The sequence below is a fragment of the Astatotilapia calliptera genome, chromosome 8, assembly GCF_964374335.1.
Source record: "Astatotilapia calliptera chromosome 8, fAstCal68.1, whole genome shotgun sequence".
Lineage (NCBI taxonomy): Eukaryota > Metazoa > Chordata > Actinopteri > Cichliformes > Cichlidae > Astatotilapia > Astatotilapia calliptera.
In genome coordinates, this window is record NC_137429.1 from 16739347 (window position 1) to 16758656 (window position 19310).

General features: G+C 41.3%; 1 protein-coding gene and 1 long non-coding RNA gene across 2 annotated transcripts in view; one reads left to right on the forward strand and one right to left on the reverse strand.

Moving 5' to 3' along the window:
• The window catches only part of LOC145430302 (uncharacterized), a 358832-nt gene that overhangs the window by 164211 nt on the left and 175311 nt on the right, over positions 1-19310 (reverse strand). The gene's annotated exons all lie outside the window — the stretch shown is intronic.
• LOC145430303 (uncharacterized) lies at positions 722-4243 on the forward strand. Its single transcript, XR_013910779.1, has 4 exons — positions 722-1349; positions 2511-2565; positions 2822-2917; positions 3466-4243. It is a non-coding gene; the product is annotated as an uncharacterized LOC145430303 (long non-coding RNA).

Consider the following 19310-nt stretch of genomic DNA (forward strand, 5'->3'; position numbering starts at 1 on the left):
CAAATATAATTAAATCTCACATGAGCGATTTGGGACCTTGCAATGCATGGCGCTTCCTTCACCCCAACCGTAAAGAATATACTTTCCTCTCACATGTCCATCACTCCTACTCTCATCTGGATTATTTCCTAGTCAGCAGCTCACTGTTGAGTGACATTTAAGACACTGAGATACACCCTACAGCTGTCAGTAATCGTGCTCATGTATCTTTAATACCAACACATAAAAAAACATTCTGCCAAGTAAAAACTGGAGATTTAATACATGATTGCTAACCCTAACCTCAATAATAAGGCTCCATGTCCAGATGGATTTCCAGTAGAATTCTACAAAGAATTCTGGTACCAATATTCCACAGAACATTGAAGGAAATCAAGAAAAATGGCAGACTACGACCAAATAAGAATTCTGCCAACATCAGTCTCATGCTAAAACCAAAGACCCTATATTTCCCCTCAAACTATCGCCCAATATCCCATATTAATTAAAGAAGAGATTTAAGATATTAAAGAGATAGAGAAGATAACCCCCTTCTTAAAACAACCTGATCAAACCGCTTTCATAGAAGGTCAGCACTCACCACCTAGATTACTTAATTTAATAGACTACTCATGTAGTAAAAACACTGAAAGAACAATATTGTCTCTACACTGTAATCCCTAACAGTTGTTCTAGCTCATAACTAATAAGCTCATAACACTCAAATGCCGTTTTGTAGTTGAGCAAACTATAAAGTATTGAGCTCTGTTGGCTTTTATGCAGCTTTAATTGAATAGGGCTCAATATTTTTTAGCTAAATTTTTTGGAACGCTCAAAAAGTTTAAGAAGCATATATTAGTGACGTTCTGGTGGGTGGAGTCTTGTCGCTCCCTCAGGAAAGCTTAGTCAGCCATCTTGAATTTACCTTGATACGGGGAAGTTTTGGCCAGCCCGTGTGGATTAAGAGTCCCCAACTTCAACCCACCACCTTATTTTTTTTCATCAACTGCCCTAAATTTGGTAAGTCTAACGTGTTTTTGTTTTGTTTAAATTTAATTTCAATAAACATTCTTTTTTATTTTTTACTGGAAATATATTCGTACTTTGTGCACAGTGAATGTTTGTTATAAATGAATTCGAATCCAAGTAATTGTAATTTTAGAAGTTTTCTAATGTGACAAATACGTAATGTTATTTCAAATTAGAATGATGTAACGTTTTGGCGGTTTTCCGTGGGGGACAACATTTCCCATAATGCATTGTATTCTTGCCCGGGAAGTTGACGGTGGCAGTTCTAGCTCCATGCATTTGAACTTTCTACTAAAACTTTCCACTGGTTGTCGTATTCGCCGGTAATGTACGTGCGTATTGTGAGTATACTTATTTCAAGTGTCCGTGTCCGTGTTACACAGTCAGTAGTTTACGCTGTTGAGCTGTGTGTGTGTGCTAGCATGAAGCGAACAATAATAAACAACATGAGTGTGTTATCATGATGGTAATTAGACACGTTTGTATTTTTTCGTAGTCTCAAATGTGTGGTTGTGAGATAATCTCGAAATCCTTTTAACAGTTTAGAGGGGTATTCCACTAAGCGAGCTCTACAAGTCAAGGCTTGCGGAAAAATGCATCGCCTGATTCAGCCTAACATTATACACTGGTCGAACTCGGTGCTACGAACGAAGTTCAGCTAAATTGTTCGCGCTAATTCGACAAGGCTCAACCAGCCAGACTGAGGCGCCTCCTTGACACCTTTAAGCCAGACCCTATCGATCTTTGCTAGATAAATTGAAATGAAATGAAAATAAAGAGCCGCGTTCTGCTCCCAGGCTAAGAAAGAATCATTGATGCAGACTGTGCGGATCACAAATACTCCCTAACCTGTAAGGCTGGGGTGTCCAAACTTTTTTCACTGAGGGCTACTTACTAGAAATTAGGTAAATAACCTTAACTTTAGTGTATTAAAGTGTATTAAAGATCACAAAATCACTTAAAAGTGGTCGAATATGTTATATTGTTGAATATAATTAAAGACAAAACTGCCTTCATCACAGCTTTCCATAAATGGATCTTTATTGATTCATTCAGAAAAAGCTTTGGTAGCTTATTTTCAGAACAGCAGCCTCAGATTTCTTTTTAGACAGAAGATTTACAGCACAGAGAAAAAACAATAAAAGGGAAAATAGGACGGGTAAATTTCAAGTTTGTTATTTAAGTTATTAAGCTTAGCAACACACTTATCAACATTAGTTTGAAACGGTTAACATTAACAGACTGAACTGGACTTAATAACAGGAGTGCATATAATCTTAGTAAATTATTGTGGTGAGTATCAGCTGCGCTGGGTATGTAAATCGGGCCATCCAGCTGCGGTGCTGATTCGACGTTACTCGTGCCAAAAATCCGGACAAATGTCACTTGATCAAGGAGCAGATCTGCATCAGATGAGATCAGCTGACTACTTGTGTGTGTGTGCTGTGCAAAAAATGTTTTTGAACATTAATAAGTCGTCTTTGTGCACATATTGTTTACAGATATCAGACTGCAAAGAGCGCTACAGAGAGTCAACATTTCACCAGTTGTCAGTGGGTGAGTTTTATAATTTGTGTCCCAATTTAAATAAAAAATAAATACAAAGAAACTAGAGAATTTTGCCTTGAATTATTCAAAAATTTTAGATTTTTTTTGGGTTACCCTTCTAGATTGACAGGTTTAGCCCGTTACACAAAAAGTTTGGACACCCCTGATCTATAACAATGACAATCAGAACATGGCTATCCAACACTTTGTTTTTACTCTGCATTTGTGTAAATACTATTCTAATAGATATTGTGTGTTCATCTAGGAACAGCATGATGTAAATACAAGACGGGCCCTCGTCCTTCGTGCACTTCCTGTGTACCTGCGTGAAGATGCCTCCACGTTATTCAGGACTTGTGATGTAAGTGTACTGGCCTCAGCATCAACCATATGACATCGCTCAGAACTCAAGGAGAACCAGGGTGTACAGTATATCAGGAAGGATGTTCAACACAGTCCTCATCTGACTTGTTTTCTCCCATATATCAACTATTGTTGAATAAGATTGCAAGAAGATTGTTACGCATAAACCAGAAAACATGAAAATAGTTGAAAGATTATTATACAAAAAAAATCTGCAGATAAAAACTATCTCCCTTTTTAAAATTCAAGTGTTCTATTTTTTTGGAGGTGCCATGTTGTGGTCAGAGAAATGTTTGGTAAATAACAAAAACAAATATCTTGGCATATATTTATTATTGAAAACATTTATTTACACATATGTTTTGAAACCAAACCCAAATTAAGATTATTGTAATGCATCATGATGTATCGCAATATCAAATTAAATCGTTGACATTATAATCCTAAAAGAAACGTGCGACTTATGAAGATTCACACCTCTAATCAATAGCATGATTTGTGTCCTTGTGGGGCTGAACTCATTCTTGTATTATTTTTGTTTTGCAGTCAGCAGATGGTCCAGACCTCACTGACACTCCTGTGGCTCTGCTGACAGTTGTCACGGATGACACTACTGATTCGGCCCTCTTCAGTCCCGAAAGCATCTGCATTGTCGTTGAGGATGAAATACTTGTGAATGGTCCCACAAATCTGGCTGAGTCATTTCTCCTGCTCTTTGGGTACATCTATGCATTAGACCTACAATACCCAAAGAAACTTGAGCTTACATTCACATTTATCCAGAAGGTTGTGATGTGCCTTGAGGACAACAAACCACTGAAAGGGCGTCTACTGATGCTGAAGAATGATTTGTTCAATGAGTGAATCACTCAGAATGGACTACTTGTTAAGCTGAGTATTGAGGAAGCTTTTTTGTTTGTTTTTTTCCTAATCATTTGCCTCTTCTACCTCACATTTAAGATGAATGACTGTTCAGTTCACTATTCATGTTTAATGTTCTGTTGCCTAATACGTAAATGCACTGCCTTGATGTTTGTTCCCTATAAGTACAGCAGTGGAAACCAGTACTGTTTTTTTTTATGTATTTTTAAAAAAGAAAGTGAGCTGCAGCTGTCAAGGTACAGTAAGTGTTAAATGCATCAATGTTCTAATAGCTGCAATTGCTGTTAATACTGAAAATGTTATTGAATTTTAGAATTGAGATGGAGACCCTTGGAGTCTTTTTCTCTTGTTTTATTTATGAAGCACTTTTTTATGAGTGAGCTCTGTTGTTTGTGCCTTTTTAAAAGCACATTGTGTTTAATAAAAAGTTGTTAAATTGTTAGTGTTGTTACTTTCATGTTTTCTAACACTTTTAGCTGATTATAATTTACTGGGTAAACAGTTTAGAATTATTTGTAAGTGTATTTCCCACAGTATTTTAAAAAATATTGAAGATTTTAAGTGTTATTTCCCATATTATAAGTTAGAAAATATGAAAAAGTTTGAGTTTATTTCCCACATCGTATGAGTTGCAATATGTAAAATATTTTGAGTGTATTTCCCACCTTAATTAAGTTGAAAAAATTGAACATTTTGAGTTTATTACTCCCTAATTATAAGTTGAGGAATATCAACATTTATGAGTTAACATTGAGGTAATTTAAGGCAACTGCAACTATAATTTTTATTGTAGTTAAACTTAAAACTTTTAAAAACATCACTAAAAAATTGTTGTGTAATCTGTTACACAACAATTTTTGAGTTCTGTGAACTTATTAGGTTTTACAGTGTAGATGCAGAAAAAGCATTTGACAGATTTGGAAGCTGAAAATTTTTGTTTAATTATGTGGGCTAAAGAAAATAAAGTTATGGACTATATTTATATGAAACATGTGTATACTTACTACATGACTACATTTGAAGTATTTTAACCATTTTAACCATTAACCATTAAGCATCCAAAACAGCTTTTTTGAAACACTGCTCTGAAGTTTGCTTCAAAACACCCAGGTCACATGACCACGACCAAACCACAGTGTTTCCACCCAGATTTGACAGGTGACGTACCCGCTGCTTGTAGCCATTGGCTGGCACCAGGACTTTTTTTACTAACCAGAGTCATTTGCCATGACTGAAATAATGTTTTGGATATGACTGCTTCTATTTCTTACACACGCATTACCAGAAAATAATAACTTCTCTTTTATTATTCTTTTTGCGGTGGATTGCGAAGACCAAGAGCCATGGCTAATCCAAAGATTTAAACACTGTAATCAAAAGTGTAATCGACTGAATATTATATAGATAGAATAAGGCATATATATGAGAGAAAGTGCAACATTCCTGGGTGAGCTCCATTCACTCATTTCAGAACAGAGAGAGTGGTACAATAAATTCATGAAAATCTCTCAATAAAAAACAGCCTCCACTTTCAACAAGAAAACAAAAACAACTCCGCCTCCATCTGATCTCTAGTTTTTTTTTCTACTTTCAAAAGAAGTTTATTTTTTTCCCTTATAAACAGGAGGCTTGCAGGTTCACTATAACCAGGACTTCAGACTCATCATGTCAGTCTTGCAAGATACAGCATCCACAGAACTTTGTACTGAAATTTTGTCAATTTTCCGTTTAATATATTTTTTAACGCTATGCCAGCTTCTAGCCAGTGTGTGGAACAAACCTGATGACATGAAAACATAGAATGCTTAAGAGTTAACAAAACACATGCAAGGTTTGAGGGCTGTGACCAAAGCAGAACAAAAAAACAAAGCCAACAGAGCCCAAAAATGCTCCAAACTGTGATGTTATGACAGGAAGCACAGCAGTCTTTTCTCTGTATGTTTTACTTTATAAATTGATTTATTGTGCCCAGCACAAACATTGACAGAGGGAGAATTTTGCTGACAACAACAGCCTCAATATTTTTCTTTCTTTATGCAGGGATTTCTCCCAAGCATGTGTTAATCACAATTATTGACAGTCTGGCATAATAAGTAACTTTGTTTGGAATTGTGCAGAGCTTTTCTGTATCACAGTTTCACAGAAGAGCATTATCAAGATATGGCAATGGCCAAATTGGCCAGCAGGTGTCACTGTGGAGATGGATTTCAGATTGTATCGCACCTTGAAACAATTCCAGCACAAATGCTTCGAATATTTTGGTGTTCCACGAAGCCTTGCTTTGCCGATCACTAGGAACAAGTACAAAACACGGTGAAAGTCAGAACAGGAACAAAGGGAGATGGACACAATAAATACACAGGAACACAGCTGGAGCAAATAAGACTGTGAGACAGGAGAAGAAAACTGAGCACAATTCACATATGACGAGGTACTGTTAAAAAAAAAATAAAAATAAAAAATAAGACAGGAGTCACAACAAATGGAGACAGAAATGCAGGGAGAGAGAGAGCCAAAGAGAGACAGGGAGATACTGTACACAAAAGAAAACCAACTTAAACTAAACACAGAACTTGGAATAAGGCAAACTCAAAAGCATGAAATAATACACTCAAAATTAACTAATGATCTTAAACCTCATTCCAGAAAACACTAAAAGTGTCAGGAAAACATGAAATACAGACCTGGAACTAAGAGAATCGAAATGTTTATGTTTCCACTCTATGCACTAAAAATGCAGAGTAATGAATTTCTGCAGCATTAATCTTTTGTCTAATTTTCAACAGTAGGTGGATAGTGATCATTTGGTGTGAGTATGTACAAGCTTAAATCAGGAACTTCTGCTTGACAGAAAAATCAACAACCTCTGTTCTGATATAATTTGTAATAATGAAACAATACACAGTGGAAAAAGTTGAAAAAAGGGAAATCATGAACAAAGGGAGGTGCAATAGGGCATGGAAATGATGTCACCAGCTGCAATCTATCAGTAATTGTAAAGCAATCCTGCTACTTAGTGCAAATTAATCTCAGCTAGTTCAGTCCTAATTGGTGGTTTATAAAAAGTTGTCTCATTACCAAGGTGTCACACAAGAAACATCTTATGATGGGTAAAGCGCTCTCTCAAGACCTTTGCAGCTTTGTTGTTGCAACACATACTGATGGAACTGGCTACAGAAGAATTTCTGTTGCCTACATCATCTGGCCGGGGTCTTGTGTGGAGTTTGCGTGTTCTCCCCAGGTACTCTGGCTTCCTCTCACAGTCCAAAGACATGCAGTCAGTGGGGTCAGGTTAATAGATGATTCTAAATTTCACATAGCTGTGAATGGTTGTCTGCCTCTGTGTTAGCCCACTGACAGGTTGGTGAACTGTCCAGGGTGTACCCTGCCTCTTGCTCTTTGTTAGCTTGGATAAGCTCGAGGCCACCTACAACACTGATAAGGGGACAGGATGCCAGTGACTGTGGCATGCTGCAAGGGACAGGTTGCAGATGTCCAGAAAAACCCCTGCCAGTTGGTCAGTGCATATCTTCAGAGTCCTGCCTGACACCTTATCTGGTCCTGCAGCTTTGATATCAATTCTCCTCAAAGTGGAACTCGCTTGGTGTAGCTGCAGAATGAGAGGCTACCCCTGCTCCTCCAGTCGGGGGCGATGTACAGTCTCACTGTTGCTGTCAGGGCATGCAAAGAAACTGTTCAAGGTGTTGGGAAAAGTTGGATCATGGCTGACCTGTTGCTGTGTTTGCAGTGTGCTGTGCTCCCGATGAATCTCCACATATTTTGTGGGTAGTTATTGTGGAAGTTCTCCTCAATGCACTGTTTGTACTTTGCCTGCTGGATTCCTTTTCTGAATCCTGTTCGGGATCTGTGTGAATGTGGAGGAAAGACCTTGGGATTGCTAGGGATGATGCAATGATCGGGGACCATTCTTAATTTCGTTGTACCTGTGACAATGACAATAAAGTGTCTGATTCTGATTCTGGAAGCAGTTTGGGACAGCATTTGTTTTTTGGAGCTTTCTGAGCTCTTGTTTAAATTTACTGTAAATAAATTCATTGGATCATTGGAAGGCTGCATTTGTGTCCAGCTTTTAGGTCACCCCCACATAAATGGCTGTATGAGTTTAACTTGGAGTAATGTGTGTTCCTGAGATCACCTCATATAAATTCAGCTGGCCTAGAGTTAGCAGGTGGAACATTTAAAATGGTTTATTATCAGATCAGTATCATCGATAGCTGCTTGAATTGTACTTTTTATCAGAAAGGAAAGCAGTGGTATTACACATGACTATAGAAAGCACGCAAACTGTTTGTGTGCAGTTCGTCACACAGCGTGTTGCTAGCTAAAGGTCCAGCTGCTATATTTCACAGGGAGAGAAAAGAATGAGAGCTAAACTCACCCAGAGATGGAGAAAGATAAAGCCAGGAGAGGAAAAAGGGGGGCTATATTTAAAGGTAGGAACCCTGTCCCTTGCTCTCACTTGCTCCCTCTCTCCCCTCCGTGTCCCTCGTTCCCTTATCTCCCAGGTCCTAGTCATGTCTTCTGTTTCGATGTCTGTTTCTCCCCCCGGTCCCAGAGTCAACTGTGCCTTAGTCTGCATGTTCTCTGTTTTATTTTGACAGTCTTACAGCCAGTGTTCAGTTTTGCTTACCCCTATGCCATTATATTTATATTCTCCCCAGCTGTTTTCCCTGTGTGTTTCCACTTCCTTCGTCACCCCGTGTGGATTTCTTGTGAGAGTTTTCCTTTGTTTATTGTCAGGTTGTATGTTTGTCTTGTGTCATGTTCCATGTTCCCCATGTCCAAGGTTTACTTTTAGTTTTCCCAATGTAGTTTACTGCTAGCCTTGTTTCCTTCTGCCTGTGTTTTTCCATCAGCCATAATAAAGGCTCGCTTCTTTTTTTTTTTTAGTTCAGGCCCGCCTTCATTTGTCTGCATTTTGGTCTACACACAACAAATTCAGTCATATTTCAAGAGGACTGATCAAGAGGGGAGCTGCCGCAACATGTGTAGCTGGTAATACACAGTGCCGCTCTCACATTATCCACAAAGAAATTGAAAGTTTTCTCATGCCTTAAATGAAGGTTCAATGCAGGCAGGCTGTTGAACACCAAGAAGAGTGTCTGTGGTATTAAACAATATGAGGCTTATTGCAGTTTGACCAAATTATCTTTGACAGATATTTCCTTCTGACATCTTTCACAACTGTATGATGGCAATAACAGAATTCCTTAAAATTTGAAATGAAACATGGAGCTTTCTTCCACTTTTGTACACTCGCACCTAATTGCACTTGTTGTTTCATCCAGCCAAGGCTAGAATAGGTATTGGCTACCTGGGTTTTAATAAAAACATAGCATCTAACACTGTATGACCAGTGGAGTGAAACCAAGAGTGGAAATCATCTATCATGACACAGCCTCAACGCAAACAACACTGTTCCAAAGAAAGTTGAAAACCAAAGAACAACTTGCTGAACAGGAGCGTGAGGTTCAAGAATGTTCCCAGATGAGAAAATGTCAAATGTCATTACACGCATGTAATCCAAACAGCGTCACAAATCTTCACATTAGAAACAGACACTTTAAAAATGTCAAGGGAGTTTCCCCGTTCCTGTGTGAGCGCAGACATGCACTGCATAAAATTAAGAGTCAATAAGGCTTTTAAAGTCCTTAGCTGATGCTTGTCCAGGACAGCACACATGTACTGCAATCACCAACACACCATATTTAGGCATGATTTCAGCCAAACGTTCAGAAAATGTATTTAAAAAGTCATTACTGTATTTGGGTGATCTGTTTATTAATGCGCAAAGTACAAGATAGGACCAACCAAGTTCAAACAGCTAAAGTTCAAAGCGGGAGAAAGGATAGTCATGAAAGCCGTTTTACATCTGTGAAGATGCTTCTAAGCAGTCGCTGTTCCTCCTCGGCTCAACATGAAAGTTGAAATGGCAGAAATCTAATGGTAAAAGTTCAGAGAAAACACCAGACTCAGCAGCATTCACCCAGGTCTCCATGATGCAGAGGCGACCACTGGAGTTGAAGAAATCCTTAAGGATGAGAGTTGTTTGATACTGACCTTCGCTTTCACTGGGCCAAATTATACAGCAGCTGGGGGACACAAGGCAATGGCAGTTAGTTTTACTTATGTGTTACGAACTTGTATGTCCGTGTGTTTGTTTGTGCAGGTGCTGTGTTTTTGTCTATGTTAATTTAGCTGTGCCAGGTCCCTGTTCCGATTGGTGCGTGGACTTAATGCCCCGGCGTGATTGGATCCAGCTGGAGGACCCGCCCAATAAAAGGAGGCTGGAGTGCTACAGCGGGAGAGGTCCTCGCGTCTCTCCTCATCACCCAGCAGTAGTCCTGTGGTAGCCGCTGGCTGCAGTATACGTGCGAGAATTGTGGAAGTGGAGTGGGTAGGGGTGAGCTGCCGTTTATTTTGATCACCCGTTTTCTCCTGTTTTTGAGTTGGTTAAGGAGGTCAGACTCTGTCTTTATTTTGACTTTATTTTGGTGAGGTCAGGGGTGCAGGATTTGTGTAGGTTTGTTTTGTTTATTGTTTTGGCCTTGGCTCACCCTGAAGTGTTGACACTCCCGTTTTGGTTCTCTTTATTCACCTTGTAAATAAATCACTTCACATCTAACAGATTTGTTGCGTGTGACTGCTTGGGTCTTGGGGAGGGAAGCGAGTGCCTCGCTCATGTTATGGCCTGGCCCTAGACGGGTCGTAACATGAATTGGGGGCTCGTCCTCTGCCTTTTTCTGTGGGTTTTTGCGTGTGTTTGGTCTGTTGGTGGTTTTCTTGGGTGTGGGGGTGGTAGGTGTGTGGAATTATGGAGTTTTCTTTGGATGATTTTGTTACTTCGCCTTCGTGGGATAGAATTGTGAAGTGCAGGAAAGCGGATTTGCTTATCATTGCTAGTTGTTATGACGTTCAAGTGTCCTATGGTGCTCGCAAAGCGGTGGTTAGGGACGCTTTGTGTGCAGAGTTGGTGGAGCGAGGCGTTCTTCCTGCCCCGCAGGCAGCTGTAGAGCAGCCTGATGGCGGGGGTGTGAAGGTGGCTCCGGAGGCTGAGCCGGGGTCGGATGCCAAAGGGCCTGTTAACGTGCTACCAGCCGAGGCGGACTCTGATGCGGCTGAGGCGGGCTCTGACACAGCCGAGGCGGACCTTGATGCTGCTGGGGCGAAGCCTGAAGCAGCTGAGTCTGGTACAGCCGGGGAACCCCTGGCGGGGCGGTCTACGGAAGATCTCCGTTTGACCCTCCGTATTAGGGAGGTGGAAGCCCGTGCTAAAGAGCTTGAGGTACAAGCAATGCACCTCCGTGTCAGAGCTTTGGAGCTGGAGCGAAAGCCCTCCACATCTGCCTCTAGTCATCCTAGTACGTCCACCGCGGTCCCGACAGGTTTTGACATCACCAAACACGTTAAACTGGTTCCCCCGTTTCGTGAGGCCGAAGTGGATTCCTATTTTAACGCTTTTGAGCGTATAGCGGCCGCGTTAAGTTGGCCGAAGGAATTTTGGCCGCTGCTGTTGCAATGCAAATTGGTTGGCAAAGCCCAGGAGGTGTGTACCAGTTTATCAATTGAAGATAGCCTGGATTATGACGTCATGAAGAAGACTGTGTTGCAGGCATATGAGCTCGTCCCAGAAGCCTACCGTCAAAAATTTAGGAAGTGTGAAAAAACCGCCAATCAGACATTTGTGGAGTTTGCCCGTGAAAAAAGTCGCCTGTTTGAACGATGGTTGCAGGCCAGTAAAGCACAGGATTTCGAGGGGCTGAAAGAGCTTCTTTTGTTAGAGGAATTCAAAAAATGTTTGCCGGACCAAGTAGTTATTTATCTGAATGAGCAAAAGGTGACCTCACTTGCTAAAGCGGCAGTGATGGCTGATGAGTTTACTCTCACCCACAAAACTATATTTTCAGCCGCTGTCTCACAGAATATTAGGGTGGGACAGGAAAGGAAGATAAAGTCACCAAAGATAGGACTGAAAGATAGACAGGAGGATGGTGTTAATCGCGACTGTTTTTATTGTCGCGAACCCGGACATCTAATCGCTGTCTGCCCTGCGCTCCGGAGGAAAGAGCAGCGCAAAGGCTCTAAAAACCCAGCGGGCGTAGGTCTCATCAAAGTTGTCCCTTTGCCTAAATCGCATTCCACTATCACCCGTGATTTGCACCATGTGGATGCAGAAATAGAGCCACGTTTTAAACCGTTCATCACGAAAGGCTTTGTTTCTGTGACGGGAGAAGAGGGGGACAAAGTGCCTGTTACTATTCTTCGGGACACAGGTGTGCATCAGTCGTTTATGTTGGATAGTGTACTACCATTGTCAGATAAAACTGCTTGTGATTCGGATGTGTTGGTTTGGGGAATTAAGATGAGCGTTCTTCGGGCGCCGTTACACAAAGTCCATTTACATTCGCCCGTGAAAACGGGGCATGTCAAAGTTGCGGTGAGTTCCCAGTTGCCGATTAAAGGGGTTTCGTTTATTTTAGGAAATGACTTGGCTGGTGGGACAGTTTTCCCACCGCCTGAAGTGGTGGAAACGCCTATTTCTTCTGTCACTGAGGTTGCCGCCCCTTTGTCAAATGTGTTTCCTGTTTGTGCAATCACTCGTGCGCAGTCACGCAAATTTGATGACGTTATGGATGTTGCTGACACGTTTATGGCGACGCTAGACGAGAGAAAATCTCCCAGCCGTGAGAGTGACAGAACAAAAAGCGATGTGATGAAACTGATGCCAGAGCTGGATGAGAAATTGAATAGGGATGCATTGACAACCGCTCAGCAGAATGACTCATTACTGGCTCCCTGTTTTCTATCTGCAGCTAAGAGTGCAGGAAGTGAATCACCCACTTCTTATTTTTTGCAAGATGGAGTTCTTATGAGGAGGTGGTCCTCTGACCGGTGTGGTTTGCCTGGTGCTACGCAGGTGGTGGTGCCGAAGCCACATCGAGGGCAGGTGCTTAGCTTAGCGCATGATGCCAGCATGGCTGGACATCTTGGGGTGAACAAAACATATCATCGGGTGTTGCGCAACTTCTTTTGGCCAGGGTTGAAAGCTGATGTGGTGGCATATTGCCGTACCTGTACCACATGTCAGATGGCGGGGAAACCTAACAGACCCATTCCACCTGCTCCGTTACATCCTATTCCAGTAATAGGTGAGCCGTTTGAAAAAGTAATATTGGATTGTGTGGGTCCCCTGCCAAAAACCAAATCCGGACACCAATACATACTTACAATAATGTGTTCAGCAACAAGGTACCCAGAGGCAATTCCACTACGCACGCTGAAAGCAAAACCGGTGCTAAAAGCACTACTTAAATTTTTCTCTACTTTCGGGCTTCCAAAGGTTGTTCAAACAGACCAAGGAACGAATTTCACCTCAAAAATGTTTGCACAGGTTGTGGAGGAGTTGCACATAAAACATGTAAAATCCAGTCCATACCACCCGGAAAGTCAAGGTGCTCTGGAAAGATTCCATCAAACCCTCAAAGCTATGCTGCGCAAGTTCTGCGCGGGGTCGGATAGAGAATGGGATGAGGGTCTGCCGTTATTGTTGTTTGCAGTCAGAGAAACCACTCAGGAATCCTTGGGATTCAGTCCGATGGATCTGGTGTTTGGACACGTGGTCCGCGGTCCCCTCCGCCTTCTGAAGGAGAGGTGGTTGTCAGAAACTTCTGAAACTCAGCATAATGTTCTGGATTATGTTAGCGGACTTCGGGAAAAGCTTCACCTTACATGTCAGTTAGCTCGAGAGAATCTGTCACATACGCAAGCTAAAATGAAAACTCGCTATGATAAAAAAGCTGTTTGCAGAAGTTTTCAGCCGGGAGAAAAAGTGTTGGTGTTGTTGCCTGTGGTAGGGTCCAGCTTATCAGCTCAGTTCGCTGGCCCATATGTGGTGGAACAAAAACTCAGTGACAACAACTATGTGATCCAGACCCCAGACCGCCGGAGAAAGTCTAGGGTTTGTCATATTAATATGTTAAAATCGTTTCACTCGAGGAGTCCTTCGGGTGCGCCGTCTCCAGTGTGCGCCGCTAGTACTGTTTCTCCCTATGAACCCTCTGATGACAGGCTACTCCAGAAAAGTGAAGCGCTGGGTAGCGGCCGGTTGAAAAATTCGGAGATCTTAAATGATTTAGACACATATTTAGTCCACCTGTCTGAACCCGCTCGAGCTGACATCACTGATCTGATAGAAAACAACTTATCACTTTTTTCTGATCACCCTCGTCAAACTGCGGTCCTGTGCCATGATATTGATGTGGAAGGACATAAACCGATTAAGCAACATGCTTACCGAGTGAACCCAGTGAAAAGGGCGATAATGCAGAAGGAAGTTGACTATCTCTTAGAACACGGTTTAGCCTTTCCGAGCGCCAGCGCATGGAGTTCGCCGTGTGTGCTAGTACCAAAATCCGACAACACTCCTCGGTTTTGTAATGATTACAGGAAAGTTAACGCTGTTACCAAACCTGATTCATTTCCTCTTCCTAGAATGGAGGATTGTATTGATAGAGTGGGATCGGCATCGTTTGTAACCAAACTTGATTTGTTAAAAGGTTACTGGCAAGTACCTTTAACTCCCCGAGCCTCTGAAATATCTGCTTTTGTTACACCGGACCATTTTCTCCAGTATACGGTTATGCCGTTTGGGTTGCGTAATGCACCCGCTACTTTCCAGCGCCTTATGGCCAAAGTACTGGCAGGCGTGAATAACTGCGATGCCTACCTGGATGATGTTGTCATTTACTCATCCACCTGGTCTGACCACTTACAAACACTCTCCCTCGTTTTCAGCCGTTTTCAGGAGGCCTCGCTTACGTTGAACCTAGCCAAATGTGAATTTGGCAGAGCCACCATCACATATCTGGGAAAACAGGTGGGTCAGGGACAGATACTGCCGGTGACCGCGAAAATACAGGTGATCGTTGAGTTTCCAGTCCCACAAACGAGAAGGGCGCTGCGCCGATTTCTAGGAATGTGTGGTTATTATAGAGGGTTTTGTAAGAACTTTGCCACTGTCGTCGTTCCTCTCACCGATTTGATCAGTCCGATGAAGCCTTTTGTGTGGACGCCTGTTTGTCAGACTGCTTTCGAGTCTGCGAAAGCATTACTGTGCAGTTCCCCTGTTCTTACGGCCCCGAATTTCATGTCCCCTTTCAAGCTCGAGGTTGACGCTAGTGCGGTTGGTGCAGGAGCTGTCCTCATGCAGGAAGACCATTGCGGCGTGGATCGCCCAATTTGTTACTTCTCAAAAAAATTCAACAAACATCAGATGAACTACAGTACCATTGAAAAGGAAGCCCTTGCCTTGTTGTTAGCCCTACAGCATTTCGAGGTGTATATCGGATCCAGCTCTATCCCTGTTCAAGTGTTCACTGACCATAACCCATTGGTTTTTCTCTCCCAGATGCAGAACTCAAATCAGAGACTTATGCGTTGGTCCCTTCTCTTGCAAGACTTCAACCTGCAGATCAGGCATAAGAAAGGGACGGAAAATGTCATCGCGGACGCCCTGTCGAGAGCAATTTTGTAGTTTAGGATTAAACACTAGAAGGATTGTTTAATTCTTATGGAAGGGGGTGTTACGAACTTGTATGTCCGTGTGTTTGTTTGTGCAGGTGCTGTGTTTTTGTCTATGTTAATTTAGCTGTGCCAGGGCCCTGTTCCGATTGGTGCGTGGACTTACTGCCCCGGCGTGATTGGATCCAGCTGGAGGACCCGCCCAATAAAAGGAGGCTGGAGTGCTACAGCGGGAGAGGTCCTCGCATTTCTCCTCATCACCCAGCAGTAGTCCTGTGGTAGCCGCTGGCTGCAGTATACGCGCGAAAATTGTGGAAGTGGAGTGGGTAGGGGTGAGCTGCCGTTTATTTTGATCACCCGTTTTCTCCTGTTTTTGAGTTGGTTAAGGAGGTCAGACTCTGTCTTTATTTTTGACTTTATTTTGGTGAGGTCAGGGGTGCGGGATTTGTGTAGGTTTGTTTTGTTTATTGTTTTGGCCTTGGCTCACCCTGAAGTGTTGACACTCCCGTTTTGGTTCTCTTTATTCACATTGTAAATAAATCACTTCACATCTAACGGATTTGTTGCGTGTGACTGCTTGGGTCTTGGGGGGGAAGCGAGTGCCTCGCTCATGTTATGGCCTGGCCCTAGACGGGTCGTAACAGCACGCTTGACTTTTCTCAGTTCATGGGCAGTTATTTTGCGCCTTGGTTTTTCCACACGCTTCTTGCGACCCTGTTGACTATTTTGAATGAAACGCTTGATTGTTCGATGATCACGCTTCAGAAGCTTTGCAATTTTGAGACTGCTGCATCCCTCTGCAAGATATCTCACTATTTTTGACTTTTCTGAGCCTGTCAAGTCCTTCTTTTGACCCATTTTGCCAAAGGAAAGGACGTCTCCTAATAATTATGCACACCTGATAAAGGGTATTGATGTCATTAGACCACACCCCTTCTCATTACAGAGTTGCACATCACCTAATATGCTTAATTGGTAGTAGGCTTTTGAGCCTATACAGCTTGGAGTAAGACAACATGCATGAAGAGGATGATGTGGACAAAATACTCATTTGCCTAATAATTCTGCACTCCCTGTATGTTGTTCAGTATATTTCTATGCAAAACAATAGGAACTTCAATACACAGCAGTATATTCAAAGTTTAAACCAGATATTTACATACACTTTATGAAAAACACAAGAACATTTTTTTTACTGTACAACATCAATTTAGAGTAAACTTGTTTTGTTTTGGATAAATAAATATTGAAATATCTTTTGAATTAGTTAAATGTCAGAATAAAAAGAGGGAGCTGTCTATTTTTTTTTATCACTTTCATCAAATTTAGGAGTACATATACACTAAGTTTATTGTTAATTAATAAGAAAACTCCAGACGATTCCATTCTGAGCTGAAGAAGCTTCTGATAGGTTAGTAGAGTCCATGTGAGTAAATTGGTGGCACAGCTGTGGATGCATATAAGGCAAAACACAGAGCCTGTTTCTTTGAAATGGGAAAATCAAGAGATGTCAACCAAAACACCAGAAAAAGAACTGTGGAGCTCCATAAGTGTGGCTCAACTTTGAATACAATTTGGTGCCATTTGCAATTAAGAAATACAGATAGTTTCTCTTTTTACTCTTAAAGTTAACAAATATGTTTTTTATATTTATCAATCTAAAAAAATAAACATTTAGTCTGATTTGATGTTACAATTAAAAAAGTGTTTGTGTTTTTATCTGAAGAGTTTGTAAATATCTGGTTTCAACTGTATATTGGATGATTGCCATGACAAAGAGGGAGAGAGAGGAACAGAGAGGGAGATGGAGAATGAGGACAGAACAGAGATGGAACAAGAGCAGGTGAGACACACATGTTAGTCAAATGGTCGTTTGCCAAAAGTATCACCGTATCATAGGTTTTCCATGTATCTCGAACCTAGTGTTTCTTTTTAGGTTTGCTATTTTTCAAATTCTACATTTATTAAGTTATGCAGGCTTTTTTGCACAACAAGGCTAAATAATTATATAAACGTCTCTCAATCTAAATAGTCGACTTAAAAAATAAGTGTAGTGCAGGTCTATGATGATTTTTAGTGCTACTATCATCTAGTTCTGATTCTGGTTCTGTCTTGGTTAAGTCCTCAGTAGTCCTGATATTGAACTGTTGTAGTCCTGTTTTAATTCCGGATCAGTTCTTGGTCTGGTTGAATTGGGGTTTAGTCCACTTCCACATGCATACTACCCTTTAGGGCTAAGCCCCGTGTGTTTCAAATGTCTGGCTCCGCCTCTGTATGTATGTATATGTACATATATGTATATGCATATATATGTATATGTATGTATATGTATATATATGTGTGTGTATATATGTATGTGTGTGTGTATATATACTGTATACATATATACATATATATATATATATATATATATATATTACTGCATGTTTAATATATGGAAGGACCACAGAAGAAGACACACTGCAATTAATCATGGCAAGAACCACCAGACCTACTGTAGGAAAAAATCTCCTCAAAAAAATCAAGAAGTAACAGCATCAAGGGAAGAACTGGAGGGTCAAAGTCACAGGCTTTAAAATGGTTGAAAACTGCAGAATGACAGAGAGGTAGAAGGTCAGAAACAGAAACTAAAATATCAGCCTGGTGGCAGCCTCAACTTACCAATAAAAAAGTTCAAAAATGCATTACACATTTTAAGGAGTTTTCAAAAGAGACAGACTGAGGCATTAAGAACAGAGTCAGAAGTTTTAAACAACAGGCATGGGCTATAGAATAGAATAGAATACAATAGAATTCCTTTATTGTCACTATACAGTTGTACAATGAGATACAGGTTATGAGAGTGAGATGCAATAATGTTTGATAGGTGTTAGTTAAAATAGCTCGAAGGTTTCCATCATGTCCTACCCATGGTTCTCCTTCACCACAGCACAGGATCTAGCTTAACCACTCAAATGACTTTACATTTATTACAATAAGATGGCTTTATCCCAAAAAGTTGATTCTGTTCATCTGGATGTAGCCAATTCGGTGGAAGAAACATTTTGTCACTCATTCAAGTGACTTCTTCAGTTTCAGCTGTCTGCAGGTTTCCCCAACTTTATAAACAGTACCTTTGCACAATGACTGAAACTCGCACCACTGGCGAGTAATGGGCTGTGAGGTCAGTTTCTAGATGATTAATATGCAAATTATCATTACCATTGATCAACAACCACCGATAAAAGCTCATTGATCATTGATCAATCACTACTGAGCTGAGAACATGAGTACCATTCACAGAGATTTAGGGAATGTCTGCAGTCACAGCGTTGTAAGATGGTGAAAGATGTACCCTTAGGCCCCCTCCTCTATTCAGAGATATGTAAATGGCCTCCTTGACTCTGCGCTCAAACCAGCGTTCCTCCCTGTCCAGGATGTGTACATCCTCATGGTTGAAAGAGTGGCTACTGGTCTGTAGGTGTGAATAGACTGTGGAGTCTTGGCCTAACGAGTTAGCTCTTCTGTACTGTGCCATATGCTTCGCCAGAGGTTGTTTAATTTAAGTATATATGATACAATGTATAAATCATGGCAATCCTCCTATATTACTCTACTTTGTGCCGGAGGACCAGATCCTAGGGGTAGACCCTATTTTGGCGCTGCATGTTTTAGGGTTTAAAATCCACAGAGATGCAGCGTTTAGAGAAAATGCATCTCAACTGTTGTATTATTGTAGGGTCTATTTTACAATATAAATCTCCCTGAGTCGGCTGTGTTGTGATTTAGCGCTGTATAAATAAAATTGAACTGGATCGATATTCCTGACACTTAGGGTTTTCACTTAAACAGCAGTTGTCCTTCTTCTCTCCTGGATCACCTGGAGCTTTCTTTAGGTGCTTTCCAATGTACTGCTGGGATAAGCACATTTACTCAGGGCCGTCTTGATATGATGTTCTTCTGCTTCCCTGGCCGCTGTGTCTGTGGAC